At 40.7% G+C, this 21,383-nt stretch overlaps 1 protein-coding gene and 1 long non-coding RNA gene across 3 annotated transcripts in view; both read left to right on the plus strand.

Annotated features, from left to right (window-relative positions):
* Nucleotides 1-1,244: 1,244 nt before the first annotated feature.
* Nucleotides 1,245-4,334, plus strand: LOC106567622 (uncharacterized). Of its 2 annotated transcripts, none has more exons than XR_001320114.2 (3): nt 1,245-1,414; nt 2,388-2,469; nt 3,303-4,334. It is a non-coding gene; the product is annotated as an uncharacterized lncRNA (long non-coding RNA). The 2 variants fall into 2 exon arrangements; XR_001320115.2 differs by having other exon boundaries at nt 1,245-1,410.
* Nucleotides 4,335-6,128: 1,794 nt separating this feature from the next.
* Nucleotides 6,129-21,383, plus strand: part of LOC106567584 (calpain-5) — a 62,616-nt gene continuing 47,361 nt past the window's right edge. The window contains exon 1 of the mRNA XM_014137084.2: nt 6,129-6,318. The gene's annotated coding sequence lies outside the window, so the exon portion shown is untranslated. The remainder of the gene's footprint in view (nt 6,319-21,383) is intronic.

Consider the following 21,383-nt stretch of genomic DNA (forward strand, 5'->3'; position numbering starts at 1 on the left):
TCAGACATGTTTAGGAAAAGCAGCTCATTTAGCAAGCGCATAAAATGTCTATCGGATATAAATAGCTAGTAGTTATTTTTCTATAAGCGTTCCTCCTTGCTAGTCTGCAGGTGCTTGAGTACTTGATTATGATTTTGTGGCTGTAACATTTCCTGGACATTGCATAAGAACAACAACAACTAGAACTAACAACTTTATCAGATATACATTTTCAGGAAAAGCAGCTCATTTAGCAAGCCAATAAAATAATGTATCACATTGATTCAACCTTGAAATCTAGCTACTCAAGATAGAGATCTTATCTTTTTATCTCTGTAGCCGTTTGCTCTCACCTCGTCTGGGCACTTCAATAGCCAGATAGGAGCAGCTGCACATCAGATCTTATTCCCCATTCTCTATTGTCTAGATTCTACAGGGAGCTAGCCTGTTCTCCTAAAACATGAGCTACTAGCTAGCCAACTTGAGCAAATACATCTCAGCTTGCTAACTAGCAAAGCCAACAATTACACAACAAATATACACAAAGTAAACAATTACTTTCCAAACTAATGTTAGTCCCAACCAAATGACAAGTACAAAGACCTATTGCTACATTCCACAAAGTAACAACCATTAGTTACAGGCAAGACAGAAGACTCTACTGCTAGCTAGCTAACCAGCCATGCTATTTCAATGAAAATAAGATAGCTAGTGAGCGTCAGCTTTGTAGTTGTAATGCTATGTGGAAACACTCATTTTAATTTCGCCTTGCTGTATTGTTTACATTCTGTAAATGTAATTTACAAATTTAAACAATTTGACCCATATTTAGCAACATCTTCCTCCCTCCCCGAGTAAGCAATTCACCGTGACCGGCCGGATATCAAACAAAGTCAAACTCCCGGAAATTGACGAGGGGGGGGCTGCAAAGTGGTACTTTCAGACGCATGAAATTGTGCCAGTTACTACATAGACGTTCAAAACGTTTGCGGTAGCACAATTTCATGCGTCTGAAAGTACAACATTCAAGCTTTCTAACCGATTGGTGTACATTTTTAAACGTAATTCTTCCGCATGTCCTTTTTGCATGAACAGGTGAATAAAGCACGTCTTAATTTCACACGTTGTGAGCATTTTTACCCTAGATTTTTTTCACCTGTTGTTTGCATTTCCAAGTGTAGGAAACGCGTGTCTTCTGTGAAGTTGCTTTTCAAAGTAGGAATTTCCCTGTTGAAATGTTAAAGGACAATTATATGGTTGATTTTCTCTTTTCCAAAAGCCATAGAGCTTTTTGTAAATCCTTTATATTTAGAAAAATATAATTGTTTTATATACAGTATATATAAATATAGAAGCCCACTGATTGATTCCTTCAAGCAAGCTTAAGATCGAAAAACATCGATGGAGCTCATTCGCTAACGTTACCTATCTGTAAGTATGCTATTTTCTTTCCAGATTTTAAATGATTTTATACATTCCATCGCAGTTTACAACTAGTACTGTATAGCATTTATGAATGTGTTTTTCTCTTCTGAAAGTCCGCTAGCATGTTGTGCTAACTAGCTTCTCTTACCATTCTATTGTATGTTGTCTAGCTAGCTGGCTATCTTTCTTTTGTACTGACTAGCCAAGAGGATGTTGTACCAAGATTGTTTACTAATTTCATAGTAAAGATTTCACCCCTTTCTGACAAGTTATTTGCCATTTCATGCCAACTGTCAGCCCAACAATTTGTGATAGAAATGTATGGCGTCATCGTTATGTTTGTCACGGCTGTCGAAAGGATCAGACCAAAGTGCAGCGTGGTTGTAGTTCCACATTTTATTAAATCAGTGAAACTTTTGCAATACACAAAATAACTGAATTTACAAAAACAACAAACCGTGATGCAGAAAGAAACCAACACTCCTCAAAAGATAATCACCCACCAAACCCAGGAAGAAAAACCCCTACTTAAATATGATCTCCAATCAGAGGCAACGAGGACCAGCTGCCTCCAATTGGAGATCAACCCCCCCCCCCAAAAAACAACATAGAAATAGAAAAACTAGAACTAAAACATAGAAATAGAAAACATAGAAAAACACAAAACACCCCCTGTCACGCCCTGACCTACTCTACCATAGAAAATAACCTCTTACTATGGTCAGGGCGTGACAATGTTACTGAAACTGACTTTATCTATTTAATTCCCAGTACGTTACGCTTTTGTTTTTCATTTATTTCTACTTGGAAAGTTCCAGGTGCATACAGGGAGAATAGATCGTTATGTTGTTGTGTGCTCCACTATAATAAATGGTCTTTTCACATGTCATAAATACAGTGGATGGTTAAAGGGCATTCCTTTCTTCTTTCTTCACATGTGCTTATAGCTCAAGGTATTTAATCTCTGTTATTGTGTTGTACAGCAATCGGCTTTAACGTGGAGACTGTGACTTGCAAGAACCTGAAGATCCAGGTGTGGGATCTTGTTGGACAGACAAGTTTCAGGTAATTATATGAATACCACGACAAGCCTTTCATGTATATGTATAAACACATAGACATTGTTGAATGTAAAAGTAAGACCGAAGCTTCCTCAAGGCATCACAACATGCCATACATTATTTTGCCACGTCTCTGTATAAATGGTTTGGCTTACTTGCCTCTGCTCGCCAGTCTTTCCCCTAACCCTTCTTTCTCTTTTCCCTATCCCCATTTTTGTACCCCAACCCTGAGCTACTGAGCTAATTGATCAATTCAGTTATTGCCTTAATTCAACACACCTGGTCTTCCAAGGTCATTTAAATCAAAAACATAAGGTGCCTGCAGTACTCCAGGACCAGGATTGCCAACCTCTGACATACTGTATCGGAGGGAACACACACTGCTTTCATTGTGAGATTTCTGCAATACAACCCACCAAAAGTGGCCATGCTGTTGATCCCTCACTTAAACCACACACGCATGCAAACATTTCATTGAAGATTACATTTCATGCCAGGACTTTATTTGAAATCATAAATTACATTACATTTATGATTAAAACATTTCAAAGGTCTTGGACAAAAATCACTTTTCTCTACACAGCTAGGCTGCCCATAACAACTAAAACAGAGCAGTAGTTGCTTTGCTCTACTCTTAGACAGGCCTTCTATCTGAAGGACACATACCGTAAGCCTATGTACGTGGCCAAGACGGTTTCCACTTGCACTTATATCCAAGGCAGTCCAAGCATGATGCAAGATTATCTTATTTCAGATGCTTGTCAGCACAGGCCTGATCCATTTAACAGTGAAATTATTCTAAACTTTCTGTGTTTTCTGTGTTGCTTTTTTTCACAGGGAAATGCACGAATAGTCACCATGCAGTATGTCCTGACCTGGGGTTTGTCTGAAGTTGGGAAGCAGCCTCAACTGGGAAACACAAATGGGCAGTTCACACAAGCCAACACTTTTAGAGTGAAACTGTGGTATCCAGTCACGACCATATTCTGTATCAGATTCAGCAATAGTCTGTCATTATGAATTGCTTTGCCTTGAAATCCATTTTCCTTACCTTATCCTGACACTTTTTGGAACCTTTAGATATAAATGTATTGTGTGGAACAAACAAGCCTCACTGACTGTAGAATAACAAATCATGTCAGCTCTATTTATAACATTTCTATTGGCAATATTTCCCTACTGAAAGTGCCCCAGGAAATAGATGGGTACAATCAGAGGTGTATTCATTACACAAATTCTATTGCAAAACGTTTTGTGACAGACAAAACGTTTCGTAACAGAAACAGTTTACTGCCTATGCTGTTCAGTTCCATTTTGTTCTTTACTCCCTTTCCTCTACTACTACTTTTCCTAGCTTCCTTTCCTCGTTTCCTTTCCTATTGTTTCTGTGTTTCCTTTCCTTTTCTCCTTTCCCGGTTCCCTTTCATCATTTATTTCCCTCATATCCTAGCTCCCTTTCTTTATTTTCTTTGCCATCTCCCTTTCCTTTCCTCCTTTTCTATTCTAGCTCCTCTACCTTTCCTAGATCCCTTTGCTTAGCCATTAGTGTTTTTGATATTAATATCTACTGTATTGATATGTTCAACATTATTTGGATTGGGATATTATAAATTGCTATTACTTTTTTTTTTACATTTGTGAATGACGTATGCAAGGTGGCTGACTGTATATAAAAAAGCAATTTTATGTCAGTTCTACATTTAAATTACACTTCAATTGTTGTGGCAATGAGGGCTTCAAATAGTGATCAAATCAAATAAAAGTGTATTGGTCGCGTACACAGTTTTGTACATCAAAGAGCATTTGGAATTTTACACCAGTGACAAAGTGTACACACTACTATTTTCCCCAATGTAGGGATTTTTTTAATAACCTCAGCAAAAAAAGAAACGTCCTCTCACTGTAAACTGCGTTTATTATCAGCAAACTTAACATGTATAAATATGTGTATGAGCATAACAAGGTTCAACAAGTGAAACATAAACTGAACAAGTTTCACAAACATGTGACTAACAGAAATAGAATAATGTGTCCTTGAACAAAGCGGGGGTCAAAATCAAAAGTGACAGTCAGTATCTGGTGTGGCCACCAACTGCATTAAGTACTGCAGTGCATCTCCTCCTCATGGACTGCACCAGATTTGCCAGTTCTTGCTGTGAGATGTTACCCCACTCTTCCACCAAGGCACCTGCAAGTTCCCGGACATTTCTGGTTGGGAATGGCCCTAGCCCTCACCCTCCGATCCTACAGGTCCCAGATGTGCTCAATGGGATTGAGATCCAGGCTCTTCGTTGGCCATGGCAGAACACTGACATTCCTGCCTTGCAGGAAATCATGCACAGAACGAGCAGTATGGCTGGTGGCATTGTCATGCTGGAGGGTCATGTCAGGATGAGCCTGCAGGAAGGGTACCACATGAGGGAGGAGGATGTCTTCCCTGTAACGCACAGCGTTGAGATTGCCTGCAATGACAACAAGCTCAGTCCAATGATGCCGTGACACACCGCCCCAGACCATGACAGACCCTCCACCTCCAAATCGATCCCGCTCCAGAGTACAGGCCTCGGTGTAATGCTCATGCCTTCGACAATAAACGCAAATCCGACGATCACCCCTGGTGAGACAAAACTGTGACTCGTCAGTGAAGAGCACTTTTTGCCAGTCCTGTCTGGTCCAGCAACGGTGGGTTTTGCCAGTGATGTCTGGTGAGGACCTGCCTTACAACAGGCCTACAAGCCCTCAGACCAGCCTCTCTCAGCCTATTGCAGACAGTCTGAGCACTGATGGAGGAATTGTGCATTCCTGGTGTAACTCTGGCAGTTGTTGTTGCCATCCTGTACCTGTCCCGCAGGTGTGATGTTCGGATGTACCGATCCTGTGCAGGTGTTGTTACACGTGGTCTGCCACTGCGAGGATGAACAGCTGCTGTCACTGCGAGGACGAACAGCTGCCCGTCCTGTCTCCCTGTAGAGCTGTCTTAGGCTTCTCACAGTACGGACATTGCAATTTCTTGCCCTGGCCACATCTGCAGTCCTCATGTCTCCTTGCAGCGTGCCTAAGGCACGTTCACACAGATGAGCAGGGACCCTGGGCATCTATCTTTTGGTGTTTTTCAGAATCAGTAGAAATGCCTCTTTAGTGTCCTACGTTTTCATAACTGTGACATTAATTGCCTGCCGTCTGTAAGCTGTTAGTGTCTTAACGACAGTTCCACATGTGCATGTTCATGAATTGTTTATGGTTCACTGAGCAAGCATGGGAAACAATGTTTAAGCCCTTTACAATGAAGATCTGTGAAGTTATTTGGATTTTTATGACTTATCTTTGAATGACAGGGTCCTGAAAAAGGGACGTTTCTTTTTATTTATACATTTTCAATATTTTATAACATATATAATGGCCTAGCTTACTGCTTGGGCTTATTAGTCACCCATGATTAATACAAAAAATGCCTAAATGCCACTTGTAAATGCCACTGGACAGGTGTTAGGAACACGTGTAAAAATTACATTTGACACTTGAATAAAGCACGTGAATATGATCATTACGAGTGTTCAAATCACCTGTAAACGCACACTGAACAAGTGAAAAAAAAAATCTACATTTGACACTTGAAAAAAGCAAGTGAAACATGATAATGACAAGTGTTGACATGTTCCAAGTAAAACGATTTGAACCTTTTGGCTTTCCATAGGGGAGCGCGAGATTGCAAGCGGATCAGAGGGGGGTTCGTCGCTCAGGCAGGACCGAGGAGGAATCACAGCAGCCCCGGCTGGGACTGCCATACCCGACCCGCTGGATCCCCGGAGGAACAGAGAGAACACGTCGCCCAAGGGAGAGGAGCTCTGTTCAGGTAACAGTAAAACAACACCGCCTCATTTGCATTAGGGACCTCGCTGCAGATGGCGCTTTTGGAATCCGTGCAATACGAGTGACTGTGGTTGAGGTGATGGGAGACGGGAACCGTAGTTGGAAGGAAAATACAGTAGGCTAGTCATGCGAGCTGCTGCCGCGGCTTGTGTTGTGCTCAAAGCAGGGTGCATATACGAGACATGATCCATTACCAACGGAGTTAGCCTATGCCTCGCCGTCAGTTGGGAGCATTGTTTGACCCGTCGCGTGCACTGCTGTGGGATACCACGCGCGAAGGAAGTCTTGCAAGATGTGGTTATTAGCTAGTATCTGCTCTTTCCACAATTGGCAACAGAATAACAAATTATCCCACCAAACAATAGACTACCACTGCAACCTTGATTTCTAGCTACAATTTGCCACTACTGCTATAACCCTATTTTCTTATTTATGCCTTCCAGAAGGGCTTGCAGTAGAGTGGTGCTTATTTGATCATTTTGATATTTCAGGAGAATGTATTGCTAACTTGCTCCTTCTGATATGCGAGGACCAAGTTGAGAATTGTTTGGTTTTAAGACCAACACCCACACGGATACTGTCCTCTCCTTGCCTGACGACCCTGCATTTAATTCCGTTGCTCTATCGACTGCTAGTTGGCCGGAGCGATGTGGATGGATAGGTAGCTAGACAAGTTATCTCCCATAGCTACCAGACGCAGCTGTGTCCAAATTATAGGATCTTATTATTACCATTACGACCGTCTAAACCTTCAATCTTTCACCTAAACAGTTACACAGACTTGAGTAAATAGCCTACTGTTATAGGCAGACAAATGGTCAGATAGTGTTCTGCCCTAGATCTAACAGTCCATTGCAAAATAATAAATGTCTACTATAGGCCTGACTGCCTTAAATTATGTCATATGCAAGCCATTTGTAAAACTATATGTAATCTGACCGATGTTGAATAACAACAAACTCCCTTGCTGATTCTTAAATGTAGGTCCATGTGATACAACTAATATAGCCTACTGGATGCTAACGCTCTCTCTCCTGTAAGAAGCCTTGCCTATCTGTCCCCCAATGCAGTTCCCCAACTCCAGTCATCAAGTACACCCAACAGTAGGCTACATATTTTTGTTGTGGCCCTGGACAAGCATACCTTGACAAGTTGAATCAGGTGTTTTTGTCTGGGTTTACAATTGTGCTCTTGGGGGTACTCAGGCACAGAGGTTGGGAAACACTGCCATAATGCACTCTTCTTTTGTTATGACTAATGCATTTGGCCTATAAAGGCCAGCCTATTAGTTATAGCCAATTATGATGCATGTAGGCTGATGGGTTAGGAGAGTGACGGAGGATGACGAAACGGAACGTTCATATGGAAATTAATTGTGTAGAGCGCAAATGATTGTCTGTCAGATAGAAATCGGGAATTGTGTCATCTCTATTCATTCTATTTCTATATGTAACATTCAGGGCCCGGTTTCCCAAAAGCATCTTAAGGTCATGACTAGACGGATCCAGCTTTTGCCAATTGTACGTCATAATTGTTATATATATATATATATATATATTATTTTGCTAACCGTATCCCTTTTCTAACTTTAACTTAATTCTCCTAACCTGCTACGTTATTATCCTGCTGCGTAAGTTATCCTACCTGACTTTAATTTGACAAAAGCTGGATCCCTCCTAGCTTTAAGGCTAAGTTAATCGTTAGAACCTTCATAGGAGCATCGCTAAATCTCTGAGCTCTTTCCCAAAATCATCCTTACTAAAGTTGCACATGAAAACACTTTATTTACCGACTTCCTCAGACCACTCGTAGAACAGCTAAGTTCGTCGTTAGATTCGTTTTTTTCCCTACTGCTTCACTTTATGTGCATTACCGCTAAACATAGAATCAATATGTTTATCTGTCTCTCTGTGAGCGCCGATAACTTCACAACGAAGTTGACTACATATACAAAGTTGCCAATGTCTTTGCAATTGTTACAAACAAGCAAAGGACAAAAATATGCTCCAAATAAAAACCGAGATGACTGCATTAAAAGATAAATAGCTTACCTACAGTATAGGCTTCATATTAATATTAAAATCAATTTCATGTTCATTCATGTTCATAAAAATTTTGCTATTTTTTCTATTTTCTATTTTTTCTATATATATATATATATATATATTATTTTTTTTTCTTCTATTTTTATAAAAGTCTGTAACTTTTGTGGAGACTGACAGGTGCGCAATGATGTGCCAGATCTTAATTTTATGCATTATTATAGGGTCTCAATATTTGCAGCCATAGGTGATAATATCTCTGTAGGAGCTGATCCGTTGTCATTATTGAGGAATAGTTCTGTTAAGGTAAGATTTGAATGGAGAAAGGCTGCGCTGCAATCAGCTTTCTTTCAATCCTATCAGTATCGATCTTATCAATATCGATGTATTCCTCAACACACACTTAGCAAATCTCTCTGTGTGGTGTTTTGGGAAACACAGTTTAAATCTTCCGCATTGCAGGACAGATGTATCATTAAAACACTCGTAAGCCTAAGTTCCTTCGCTATCGGGAAACCGGGGCCTGAACGTTCCAGGTTCCTGAATACACCACTGATGTCAGATGCATGGATCGGCCAGCTTTTAGCTTGCTAGAGGAGACTGCAGAGAGGAAGAAAGTATGGCATAATGCTGCTGGCTGGGATAGCCCTCCTCATAACACATTCAGGAGGGGGTGAGGGAGAGGGGGAAGGCCCTGCCTGCCTGTGGTGCAACCCTCCACCAGCCAACCAGTGCAGGTATCCCCTCTTTCACTTTTTTTCTCTGCGCTACCACACAGGGAGATGGAGAGAGCTGTATCTCTCTCTTTTGCACTTTCTTCCTCTGCACTACCACACCAACAAAGAAAACGAGTATCTCTTTCTCTCACGCTCTCTTCTTTGTCTTTCTCTGCACTACCACACCACCAAAGAGAAAGACGGAAATGTCTCAGTACTGTGTACACACACACACACACACACAGAGACAGTTCCTCCAGATCCATGGGTGTAATCAGGATGTTGGCAGAGCAGAGTTAATCAGTCCTCATCCTAGAGACAATCACTTTGTCTGTGTCCTATCAGAAGACCAGACATATGTCCCAAATGGCTCCCTATATACTGTACTACTTTTAAGGGCCCATAAGGGCCCTGGTCAAAATGTCTGAATTGCATTATTATATTATTTGATACTTTAGTAGTCTCATTAAATGAACCCTTGCAATGACGAACCCTATACTGACTATGTACATTTTTTATTTTCAGATGATTACTGATTTCCAAACTGACATGGAAATGTATTGTACGTGTTGTCTGTAGTGTAATATCAAAATTCTGGATGATTCATATTGACTATAGAACTAGACATGTTATACACTACATGACCAAAAGTATGTGGACACCTGCTCGTCAAGCATATCATTCCAAAATCATGGGCATTAATATGGAGTTGTCCGCCCTTTGCTGCAATAACAGCCTCCACTCTTCTGGGAAGGCTTTCCACTAGATGTTGGAACATTGCTGCGGGAACTTGCTTCCAGTCAGCAACAAGAGCATTAGTGAGGTCAGGCACTGATGTTTGGCAATTAGGCCTTGCTCGCAGTCAGGGTTCCAATTCATCCCAAAGTTGTTTGATGGGGTTGAGGTCAGGGCTCTGCAGTCCAGTCAAGTTCTTCCACACCGATCTCGACAAACCATTTCTGTATGGACCTCGCTTTGTGCACAGAGGCATTGTCATGCTGAAACAGGAAAGGGCCTTCCCCAAACTGTTGCCAATAAGTTGTAAGCACAGAATTGTCTAGTATGTATGTATGTTAGAGGTCGACCGATTATGATTTTTCAACGCCGATACCGATTTATTGGGGGACCAAAAAAAAAAAAAGCCGATACCGATTAATCGGGCGATTTTTTTTTAATTTATTTGTAATAATGACAATTACAACAATACTTTATGAACACTTATTTTAACTTAATATAATACATCAATAAAATCAATTTAGCCTCAAATAAATAATGAAACATGTTCAATTTGGTTTAAATAATGCAAAAACAAAGTGTTGGAGAAGAAAGTAAAAGTGCAATATGTGCCATGTTTAACGTTTAAGTTCCTTGCTCAGAACATGAGAACATAAGAAAGCTGGTAGTTCCTTTTAACATGAGTCTTCAATATTCCCAGGTAAGAAGTTTTAGGTTGTAGTTATTATAGGAATTATAGGACTATTTCTCTCTATACGATTTGTATTTCATATACCTTTGACTATTGGATGTTCTTATAGGCACTTTAGTATTGCCAGTGTAACAGTATAGCTTCCGTCCCTCTCCTCGCTCCTACCTGGGCTCGAACCAGGAACACATCGACAACAGCCACCCTCGAAGCAGCGTTACCCATGCAGAGCAAGGGGAACAACTACTCCAAGACTCAGAGCGAGTGACGTTTGAAACGCTATTAGCGCGCACCCCGCTAACTAGCTAGCCATTTCACATCGGTTACACCAGCCTATTCTCGGGAGTTGATAGGCTTGAAGTCATAAACAGCGCAATGCTTGAAGCATTGCGAAGAGCTGCTGGCGAAACGCACGAAAGTGCTGTTTGAATGAATGCTTACGAGCGTGCTGGTGCCTACCATCGCTCAGTCAGACTGCTCTATCAAATCATAGACTTAATTATAACATAATAACACACAGAAATACGAGCCTCAGGTCATTAATATGGTCAAATCCGGAAACTATCACATTTATTCTTTCAGTGAAATACGGAACCGTTCTGTATTTTATCTAACGGGTGGCATCCATAAGTTTAAATATTCCTGTTACATTGCACAACCTTCAATGTTATGTCATAATTACGTAAAATTCTGGCAAATTAGTTCGCAACGAGCCAGGCGGCCCAAACTGTTGCATATACCCTGACTCTGCGTGCAATGAACGCAAGAGGAGTGACACAATTTCACCTGGTTAATATTGCCTGCTAACCTGGATTTCTTTTAGCTAAATATGCAGGTTTAAAAATATATACTTCTGTGTATTGATTTTAAGAAAGGCATTGATGTTTATGGTTAGGTACATTCGTGCAACGATTGTGCTTTTTTTCGTAAATGCGCTTTTGTTAAATCATCCCTCGTTTGGCGAAGTCGGCTGTCTTTGTTAGGAAGAAATAGTCTTCACACAGTTCGCAACGAGCTAGGCGGCCCAAACTGCTGCATATACCCTGACTCTGTTGCAAGAGAAGTGACACATTTTCCCTAGTTAAAAGAAATTCATGTTAGCAGGCAGTATTAATTAAATATGCAGGTTTAAAAATACATACTTGTGTATTGATTTTAAGAAAGGCATTCATGTTTATGGTTAGGTACACGTTGGAGCAACGTGTACCTAAGCGATTATATGCAACGCAGGACAGGCTAGATAAACTAGTAATATCATCAACCATGTGTAGTTAACAAGTGATTATGATTGATTGATTGTTTTTTATAAGATGAGTTTAATGCTAGCTAGCAACTTACCTTGGCTTCTTACTGCATTCGTGTAACAGGCAGGCTCCTCGTGGAGTGAAATGTAAAGCAGGTGGTTAGAGCGTTGGACTAGTTAACCGTAAGGTTGCAAGATTGAATCCCCGAGCTGACAAGGTAAAAATCTGTCGTTCTGCCCCTGAACAAGGCAGTTAACCTGTTAGGGCTAGGGGGCAGCATTGACACGGCTGGATAAAAAACATACCCGATTTAATCTGGTTACCACTCCTACTCAGTAACTAGAATATGCATATACTTATTACATATGGATAGAAAACACCCTAAATTTTCTAAAACTGTTTGAATGGTGTCTGTGAGTATAACAGAACTCAAATGGCAGGTCAAAACCTGAGAGATTCCTTTACAGGAAGTGGCCTGTCTGACCATTTCTGGAACTTCTTTGCCATCTCTATCATTTACTAAGGATCTCTGCTCTAACGTGACACTTCCCACGTCGTCCATAGGCTCTCAGAGCCCGGGAAAAAAGAGAATGTCGTCATTCCAGCCCCAGGCTGAAACACATTATCGCCTTTCTCAAGTGGCCCATCAAGAGACACTAGCTTATGCGCGTGACCCCGACCGCCCCGCCTTTGGGATTTTTTCCTCTGTTTGCCGAAAAGGAGATTCCCTGTCGGAATATTATCGCTTTTCTACGAAAAATGACGTAAAAATTGATTTTAAACAGCGGTTGACATGCTTCGACGTACGGCAATGGAATACTTTGAATTTTATTGTCGGGAATTGCGCCAAGCGCCGCGACACTTCTTTACTATTTCGGATAGTGTCTGGAACGCATCGAACAAAACGCCGCTATTCGGATATAACGATGGATTATTTTGGACCAAACCAACATTTGTTATTGAAGTAGACGTCCTGGGTGTGCATTCTGACGAAGACAACAAAAGGTAATGACATTTTTATAATAGTAAATATGATTATGGTGAGTGCTAAACTTGCCGGGTGTCTAAATAGCGAGCCCGTGATGCCTGGGCTATGTACTTAGAATATTGCAAAATGTGCTTTCACCAAAAGCTATTTTAAAATCGGACATATCGAGTGCATAGAGGAGGTCTGTATCTATAATTCTTAAAATAATTGTTATGCTTTTTGTGAACGTTTATCGTGAGTAATTTAGTAAAATGTTAGCGAATTCCCCGTAAGTTTGCGGGGGTATGCTAGTTCTGAACGTCACATGCTAATGTAAAAAGCTGGTTTTTGATATAAATATGAACTTGATTGAACAAAACATGCATGTATTGTATAACATAATGTCCTAGGGTTGTCATCTGATGAAGATCATCAAAGGTGAGTGCTGCATTTAGCTGTCTTCTGGGTTTTGGTGACATTATATGCTGGCTTGAAAAATGGGTGTCTGATTATTTCTGGCTTGGTACTCTGCTGACATAATCTAATGTTTTGCTTTCGTTGTAAAGCCTTTTTGAAATCGGACAGTGTGGTTAGATTAACGAGAGTCTTATCTTTAAATGGCTGTAAAATAGTCATATGTTTGAGAAATTGAAGTAATAGGATTTTGAAGATTTTGAAAATCGCGCCACAGGCTGGCAGTGGCTGTTACGTAGGTGGGACGAATTCGTCCCGCCGGTCCCATAGAGGTTAACCCACCGTTCCTAGGCCGTCATTGAAAATAAGAATGTGTTCTTAACTGAGTTGCCTAGTTAAATAAAGGTGTAAAATAAATCCATGTCCAAAAATACCGATTTCGGATTGATATGAAAACTTGAAATCAGCCCTAATTAATCGGCCATTCCGATTAATCGGTCGACCTCTAATGTATGTATGAATGTATACTGTAGCATTAAGATTTCCCTTCACTGGAATTAAGGGGCCTAGCCCGAACCATGAAAAACAGCCCCAGACCATTATTACTCCTCCACCAAACTTTACAGTTGGTACTATGCAATGGGGCAGGTAGCGTTCTCCTGGCATCCGCCAAGCCCAGATTTGTCTGTCGGACTACCAGATGGTGAAGCGTGATTCATCACTCCAGAGAACGCGTTTCCACTGCTTCAGAGTCCAATGGTGGTGAGCTCTAAACCACTCCAGCTGACACTTGACATTGCTCATGGTGATCTTAGGCTTGTGTGCGGCTGCTTGGCCATGGAAGTGTGCGGCTGCTTGGCCAGCTACCGACGAACAGTTCTTGTGCTGACGTTGCTTCCAGAGGCACGTTTGGATCTTGGTAGTGAGTGTTGCAGATTATTTTTATGTGCTACGCGCTTCAGCACTCGGTGGTCCCGTTCTGTGAGCTTGTGTGTCCTACCACTTTGCGGCTGAGCCGATGTTGCTCCTAGACGTTTCCACTTCACAATAACAGCACTTACTGTTGACCGTGGCAATTCTAGCAGGGCAGAAATTTGACAAACTGACTTGTTTGAAGGGTGGCATCCTATGACGGTGCCATGTTGAAAGTCACTGAGCTCTTCAGTATGGGCCATTCTACTGCCAATGTTTGTCTATGGAGATTGCATGGCTGTGTGTTCCATTTTATACAGCTGTCAGTCACGGGTGTGGCTGAAATAGCAAAATCCACTAATTTGAAGGAATATACACACACTATACTGTATATAAAGAAAGTATATCACCAACATTTCCAAAACTGAGACAGGCCTACAGTATATGGTTCTCTGTTGCAAGGCTTAGATGGTACTTTGAAAGCAATGTTTTTCTTTATGAAGAGTATTAGTATTAGCTAATTAGCCTTTTGGAGGCCCTGAGTGAGATTTTGCCATTGGGAGTAGAGAAAATGTTGCAGTTTTGAAGCATTTTATAATTATTTTTTGCCCCTTTTCTCCAATTTCGTGATATCCAATTGGTAGTTACAATCTTGTCTCATCGCTGCAACTCCCCAACGGGCTCGAGAGAGGCGAAGGTTGAGTCATGCGTCCTCCGAAACATGACCCGCCAAGCCGCGCTGCTTCTTAACACAATGCTTGCTAAACCCGGAAGCCAGAAGCGTGTCGGAGGAAACACCGTTCAACTCACGACTGAGGTCAGCTTGCAGGTGCCCGGCCCGCCACAAGGAGTCGCTAGAGCACAATGAGCCTAGTGAAATCCCCCAAATAAAAATATTTATTGGTCTGATGTGATTAATAAGGAGCATCCAGATGATGCACTTGATGAATTTATGAAATTGCTTCTACCAATTATTGATAAACATGCACCTGTTAAGAAACTGACTGTTTGAACTTTAAAGGCTCCATGGATTGATGAGGAATTGAAAAACTGAATGGTTGAAAGAGATGGGGCAAAATGAGTGGCTAAAAAATCTGGCTGCACATTATGACTGGTTGACTTACTGCAAATTGAGAAATTATGTGACTAAACTCAACAAAAAGGAGAAGAAACTGTGTTATGAAGATAAGATCAATGGTATAAAGAATGATGAGTGCTTTAAATGAAATGATGGCCAGAAAGACATTTAACTCCGTCTTACATCGAATCAAATGGCTTATTCATCACAAAACTATTTGATGTTGCCAATTATTTTATTGATCACTTCATTGGCAAAGTGGGCAAACAATGAACAGTGAGCCATCGTATTCATGCATAAAAAAACAAATGAAAGAAAAGCATTGCAAGTTTTCAATTTGTACTGTTAGTGTGGGAGAACAGCACTATGAGATATCAGCACTTTGAGATATCAGCTGATGTAAGAAGGGCTATATAAATACATTTGATTTGAGAAGGTGGAAAAATTGTAATCGATCAATAAGGACCAACCTGGCATTGACAACTTCGATGGAAAGCCACTGAGCATGGTAGCTGACTATAGCCACTCCTATCTGTCATATTGTTAATCTGAGCCTAGAGGAAAGTCTTTGTCCTCAGGTCTGGAGGGAAGCCAAAGTAATTCCGCTGCCCAAGAGAGGTAAAGCGGCCTTTACTGTTACTAACAGCAGACCTATCAGCTTGCTGCCAGCTCTTAGCAAACTGTTGGAAAAAATGGTGTTTGAGCAAATACAATGTTATTTCTCTGTAAACAAATTAACAACAGACTTTCAGCATGCTTATAGAGAAGGGCACTCAACATGTACTGCACTGACACAAACGACTGATGATTGGTTGTGATGGGTTCGGATTTCTAAACTTATATTATTAATCATTAGTTATACTAGAGACATGAGGAGTGCCATAGTCTGGTTTATACACCAGAAGTTGATGGGTATCTGTAGGAGGAATGTATATGGTAGAGGCAATAAGGCTTGGAATGTACTGAGTGAAGGAAAGACAATCACATCTTGGCAGGCACAGATAAGGGTGGAGAGATGTGGTTTAGTGAGGAAGGGGGCCCAGGTCAGGTCACGTTAAGGGAGAAGGAACAGTTTATTGCCCGCGTCACTTAATTTCCTGCCTAGCAACAAAGATGTAATGTTTAGAGAGGAGGAGATTCCAACCCAAATGGTGGTGTATATGTACTACCACTGGTGGAACCATGCCTTTGTCTTATGCAGCTGTATTGACCCAATGGGTGAATAAACTTGGTTGGAGCTTTCATAGTGTCCGTCAATTTCTTACTCGGATATTTAGAGCCTAACAGTTGAAAGAAATGAGAATATTGTGGGAGCTGTACTGTTATATTTCAGTGCAGCCTTTGATATTATTGACCATAACCTATTGCTGAAAAAACGTATGTGTTATGGCTTTTCAACCTCGTGGATTCAGAGCTATTTATCTAATAGAACTCAAAGGGTGTTCTTTAATGGAAGCTTCTCTAATGTCAAACATATAAAATGTGGTGTACCGCAGGCCAGCTCTCTAGGCCCTCTACGCTTTTCTATTTTTACCAATGACCTGCCACTGGCATTAAACAAAGCATTTGTGTCCATGTATGCTGATGATTCAACCATATATGCATCAGCAACCACAACTAATGAAGTCACTGAAACCCTTAACAAAGAGTTGCAGTCTTTTGGAATAGGTGGCCAGTAATAAACTGATCCTGAACACCTCTAAAACTAAGAGAATTGTATTTGGTACAAATCATTCCCTAAATTCTAGATCTCAGCTGAATCTGGTAATGAATGGAGTGGCTGTTGAACAAGTTCAAGAGACTAAACTACATGGTGCTACCTTAGATTGTAAACTGTCATGGTCAAAACATATGGTTGTAAAGATGGGGAGAGGTCTGTCCGTAATAAAGAGATTCTCTGCTTTTTTGACACCACACTCCAAAAAGCTAGTTTTGTCTTATCTTGAGGTCAAGTGCTGCAAGGAAAGACCTAGTTAAGCTGCAGCTGGCCCAGAACAGAGTGCCATGTCATGCTCTTTATTGTAATCAGAGGGCTGATATAAATACTATGCATGCCAGTCTCTCTTGGTTGAGAGAATTTGTTTATTTTATCTTTATTTAACTAGGTAAGTCAGTTAACAACAAATTCTTATTTTCAATGGGTTAACTGCCTTGTTCAGGGGCAGAACAACAGATTTGTACTTTGTCAGCTTGGGGATTTGAACTTGCAACCTTTCGGTTACTAGTCCAACGCTCTAACCACTAGGCTGCGCTGCCACCCCGTCCCACCTGGCCAACATCCAGTGAAATTGCAGAGCGCCAAATTCAAAAACAGAAATACTCATTATAAAAATTCATGAAACATACGGTGTCAGATTTCAAAAAGGCTTTACGGCGAAAGCATACTATGTAATTATCTGAGAACAGCGCCCAGCAGACAAATCATTACAAACAGTAACAAGCCAAGTAGCGGAGTTACACAACTCAGAAATAGTGATAAAATTAATCACTTACCTTTGATGATCTTCATATGTTTGCACTCACAAGACTCCCATTTACTCAATAAATGGTCGTTTTGTTCGATAATGTCCCTCTTTATGTCCAAAAACCTCCGTTTTGTTGGTGCGTTTTGTTCAGCAATCCATTGGAACAAAGCGCGGTCACAACAGACAGACAAAAAATCAAAAAAGTACAATAAAAGTTTGTAGAAACATGTCAAACGATGTTTAACATCAATCCTCAGGTTGTTTTTGTCATAAATAATCAATAATATTTCAACCGGACAAAAGCTTTGTCAATAAAAAAGGAGAAACAAGAAAGGCGCGCTCCCGATCGAATTTCCACTGTCCACTCATTGAAAGTGCTGCGTCTCCCTCACTTTTCAGAGTAAAAGCCTGAAACAATGCCTAAAGACTGGCCACATGTAGAAGAAGCCATAGAGATCGTGAACTGGGTCCTATGGTGGATAGGCTTTCAATGGAAAAACAGCCTTTCAAAATAATAGTATTTCCTGGATGGATTTTCCTCAGGTTTTCGCCTGCCATATCGGTTTTGTTATACTCACAGACATTATTTTAACAGTTTTGGAAACTTTAGAGTGTTTTCTATCCAAATCTACCAATTATATGCATATCCTAGCTTCTGAGCCTGAGTAGCAGGCAGTTTACTATGGGCACGCTTTTCATCCAAAATTCCGAATGCTGCCCCCTACCCTAGTGAAGTTAATGAGTTGAAAATCCCAAATTGTTTGCGTAGTAACTTACATCTCTGACACACACACCCCACCAGACATGCCACCAGGGGTCTTTTCACAGTCCCCAAATCCAGAACAAATTCAAGAAAGAGTACAGTATTATATAGAGACATTATTACAAGAACAGCAAACCTGTTTAAAAAATTTGTCCTTAACTTGTTATGGATAGGGGGCAGTATTTTCACGGCCAGATAAAAAACATTCCCGATTTAATCTGATTATTACTCCTGCCCAGAAACTAGAATATGCATATAATTATTAGCCTTGGATAGAAAATACTCCAAAGTTTCTAAAACTGTTTGAATGGTGTCTGTGAGTATAACAGAACTCATTTGGCAGGCCAAAACCTGAGAAGATTCCTTACAGGAAGTGCCCTCTCTGACCATTTCTTGGCCTTCTTGATCATCTCTATCCAAAACAGGGGATCTCTGCTGTAACATGACATTTTCTAACGCTCCCATAGGCTCTCAGAAGGCGCCAGAACGTTGAATGATGACTTTGCAGGCCATGGCTGAAAAACAGTAGCGCATTTGGATAGTGGTCGATCTGAGAACAATGAGACTGGGGGCGCGTGCACGAGACGACTCCATGTTTTTATTTTTTCGTCTTTGAACGAAAACAGGGTTTCCCGGTCGGAATATTATCGCTTTTTTACGAGAAAAATCGCATAAAAATTGATTTTAAACAGCGTTTGACATGCTTCGAAGTACGGTAATGGAATATTTTGACATTTTTTGTCCCGAAACGCGCCGGACGCGTCACCCTTCTTTACCCTTCGGATAGTGTCTTGAACGCACGAACAAAATGCCGCTATTTGGATATAACTATGGATTATTTGGAACCAAACCAACATTTGTTATTGAAGTAGAAGTCCTGGGAGTGCATTCTGACGAAGAACAGCAAAGGTAATCCAATTTTTCTTATAGTAAATCTGAGTTTGGTGAGTACCAATCTTGGTGGGTGTCAAAATAGCTAGCCATGATGGCCGGGCTATCTACTCAGAATATTGCAAAATGTGCTTTCACCGAAAAGCTATTTTAAAATCGGACACCGCGATTGCATAAAGGAGTTCTGTATCTATAATTCTTTAAATAATTGTTATGTTTTTTGTGAACGTTTATCGTGAGTAATTTAGTAAATTCACCGGAAGTGTTCGGTGGGAATGCTAGTTCTGAACGTCACATGCTAATGTAAAAAGCTAGTTTTTGATATAAATATGAACTTGATTGAACAAAACATGCATGTATTGTATAACATAATGTCCTAGCAGTGTCATCTGATGAAGATCATCAAAGGTTAGTGCTGCATTTAGCTGTGGTTTTGTTTTTTGTGACATTATATGCTAGCTTGAAAAATGGGTGTCTGATTATTTCTGGCTGGGTACTCTGCTGACATAATCTAATGTTTTGCTTTCGCTGTAAAGCCTTTTTGAAATCGGACAGTGTGGTTAGATAAAGGAGAGTCTTGTCTTTAAAATGGTGTAAAATAGTAATATGTTTGAAAAATTTAAGTTTTGGGATTTTTGAGGAATTTGTCATTCGCGTCAAGCCTATCATTGGATATTGGAGCAGGTGTTCCGCTAGCGGAACGTCTAGATGTAAGAGGTTAAGCTGTTTCTGTCTATTAATGGTCTGTATTATGTCATGTTTTGTGTGGACCTCGGGAAGAGTTGCAACAGCTAATGGGGATCCTAATAAAATACCCCCGGCCAAACCCCCCACGACGCTGGGCCAATTGTGTGCTGCCCTATGGGGCTCCCGGTCACTGCCGGCTGTGACATAGCCTGGGAACGAACCCGAGGCTGTAGTGGCACCTCAGCACTGTGATGCAGTGCCTTATACCTCTGCGCCACCTGGGATGCCCTTAAAGCATATTTTACCGTAGGTATGAGGTACTTTTCTGAATATGCATTTTTTTTTTTATATACTCCAAACCCACCACTTTTGTGCGTGGTTTAAGAGATCTATTTTAATGTAATCTGACCATAGCTTACCTGGAGTTAGATAAACAGCATTGGCACTTGGAACCGATGCTGTGGTCAGATGATATGAAAATAAAGCTCTTTAGCCACACATGCCAGTGGTGGTTTGGCATTAAAAAAACAGAAGCATATACAAAGTATCTCATACCTATGGTAAAATATTGTGGTGGATCTTAGATGTTATTGAGTTATTTTGCTTCCACTGCTCCTGGGGCCCTTGTTAAGGTCAATGGCATCATGAACTTTACCAAGACCCTGGACATTTTAGCCAAAAACCTGGTTGCAAGTGGACCTTCCAGCAAGACAATAACCCCAAGCACTAATCAAAATAAATGGTTAATTGACCACAAAATCAACATTTTACAATATCCATCTGTCTCCGGACTTTAACCCCATTGAAAACCAGTGGTTTGAATTGGGGAGGGCAGTCCATAAGAGCAGACAAAGGATATCAAGGATCTCGAAGGCTTCTGTATGGAGGAATGGTCTGAGCCCTCCCATCGTGTTTTCCAGTCTCATAAAACATGTTATAAAAAGGCTCAGTGTGGTAATCCTGTCAAGGGGAGGGTAGTACAGTATTGAATACTGTGGTGCCAATAAGTTTGACCTCTTTCCCCCCTACCTTTTTTTCTTACTTGTTCAACAAAATCTCTTTCTCTGAGCATTTGTATTAGTAGAAAATAATATAATTTCCCTATTTTCTTTTAACATATAATATTTGTATTTATTCTTTTTTGGTTATCTATCAAGTGTGCCAATAATTATGGAACTGACTGTATATGTTATAAAGACATTTCATTATCATAGTAGTCTCGCCAAGCAGGTCTAGTCAACACGGAGGTGAGAGGATGGTACTGTGACTTAGAGATGGTCACCAGTTCTCCAGTACTGCTGGTATGCATTTGATTTGAGACAACAAGTATGGCGTCAATCATTCATCATCACCTTTGTGCACTGATTCATTGTGTCATTGTCATGTGGCTTGTTCTGAGTGAGATGGATTGGAACTACACTGAACAAAAATATAAACGTAAATGTA

The sequence above is a fragment of the Salmo salar genome, chromosome ssa13, assembly GCF_905237065.1.
Source record: "Salmo salar chromosome ssa13, Ssal_v3.1, whole genome shotgun sequence".
In the NCBI taxonomy this organism is placed as follows: domain Eukaryota; kingdom Metazoa; phylum Chordata; class Actinopteri; order Salmoniformes; family Salmonidae; genus Salmo; species Salmo salar.